The sequence below is a fragment of the Fragaria vesca genome, linkage group LG7 (genome assembly GCF_000184155.1).
Source record: "Fragaria vesca subsp. vesca linkage group LG7, FraVesHawaii_1.0, whole genome shotgun sequence".
Classification (NCBI taxonomy): domain Eukaryota; kingdom Viridiplantae; phylum Streptophyta; class Magnoliopsida; order Rosales; family Rosaceae; genus Fragaria; species Fragaria vesca.
The window spans coordinates 4,089,594-4,091,489 of record NC_020497.1 but is presented as its reverse complement, the minus strand read 5'-3'; positions in this window follow the sequence as shown (position 1 = coordinate 4,091,489).

Below are 1,896 nucleotides of genomic sequence, written 5' to 3'. Positions count from 1 at the left end.
TCTTGCACTAGAAAAAAAGCGAGCTTGGCACAACCTGATCCATTGATCAGTGATACTCAAATCTGTCTCATGAAGTCTGAATTGTGATTATCGTTGGGGGACGCCTCAATGTCAAATCCAATCCATATAGAGATCTCTACAAGTATTACACTAGTGTACATGAGGACGTGAGATAATGAGTCTACTATCGAATCGAACCACCCTTCGTTGATGGATATCAACTTAGTTGATTGGCCTAATGGAAAGATGCGATCCAGCATTAACAAAGAGATAGGTCCTTGGGCAGGTGATGCCGACACCGCAAGCTAAACCCTATCAACTGTGCCTTTGTTAGATAGCGTAGTGAGAGTAAGAGCTTAGACTCACCTTATGGCGCAAGGTCTTTCACTAACACACACTGGGATCGACTACGATCAGATATGCTCTCGTAATGGATGTCATTGAACTCCACTACTTTGTCAGTTTGGTAGTTTCCGAATAACTGAACAAGCAACCTATGAATGTGGTCATAATAACATCTCTACGGGATTAGAGATATGCATGAAGATCTTAAACGGACTTCATTCATCCGAATCAAGTGGCTCCAAACCACAGGAGCATGCGTTTGCTAAATGTATTGAAACGCACATGGACTCTACTTGATTTGGAAGGGATATGGTGAATTATGCCTTTGCGTGTTCATTCCGGATTTACATGGACTCTTGATGGATCAAGAGATGCCAATATGTATCAACATCCGAAGAAAAAAATCTTGGGAAGACATGGTCTCGATAAGGCACTCGATGACTGTATTGATGATGATTTTTCATCAATCGGCTTAGGCGCTCTATAACTAGTGAGGCCTACATATACTCCCATGATTAGTCAAGGTCTTTGCTCTAAAGAGAGATCCATTGTTTTGTCTAAAGCAAGATGACAAATATGTGTTAAGAGATAGAGTTCCCATCTAAGTACAATAAGACGCATCAATGTACTCAACACAATACGAAAGACTTGACATCTCATTCGCTATGAAAAGTTGTAAAGCTAAGTGTAGCTATGCGCCCACGCAACGCCAATGTAATGGCAGTAACTCCTTTTTCAATACTTAATGGTATGAAAGGTTTAGGCTTATTCTATCCCTACATAAGAAAGACACATCAATAGCGAAATCAGAATCTGCCAAGTTTTGTAGGTAAAGCTCCACGGGACTTACAGGAAACCTCACTCACTGGAATATGGTAAAATTGGTACCATTCGAAAGGTCTATGTGTCTACTTTCCAGAGACACCAACCATTTGATCATACCTATCATATTGAGTGAGTTATGGCCGTTTTCGTAAAGTAGGACGAATCTGTCCGAGAATCTGATTTTGGCATAACAGTCAACTTCGATGGGACTTTGTGAACAGCTCCTGATGAACCAGAATGTGTGTAATATACGTTTGGAAAGCTAAATGAGTCTAGTTTCCAAAACCGTTTACGGTTCATTCATATGTATTTCCTAGAGGAAGTTACGACTGTTCTAGTAATTGAAGGTCATGCTGCGCGGAAATCTGATTTCCTGCACGAACTTATGTTTTGAGTTCACAAGCGACCTTCTCCTCAAGATCTAAGTGTAAAAGATCATTTGAGGACAATAAAGCATGATTTAGTTAATCATTGTCTAATGCTACATTTGAAGACATGTTAAAGAGCATTGACATGCTAAGTTTTTGAAACTTCCGTGATTAATAAGAATCAGGAAGAGCCCTATGATTGATGTAAAGATCATGGGGAGGTGCGAACTTCAGGGGGAGTCTAGCACATACATACATGTCATTATCAAATGTGAAGGGTGCGTTGTACTCTTTTTCTCCTACGATCAAGGTTCAGTTTTTCTCCCACAGGGTTTTTGTGACTTGACGAGGTTTTTGA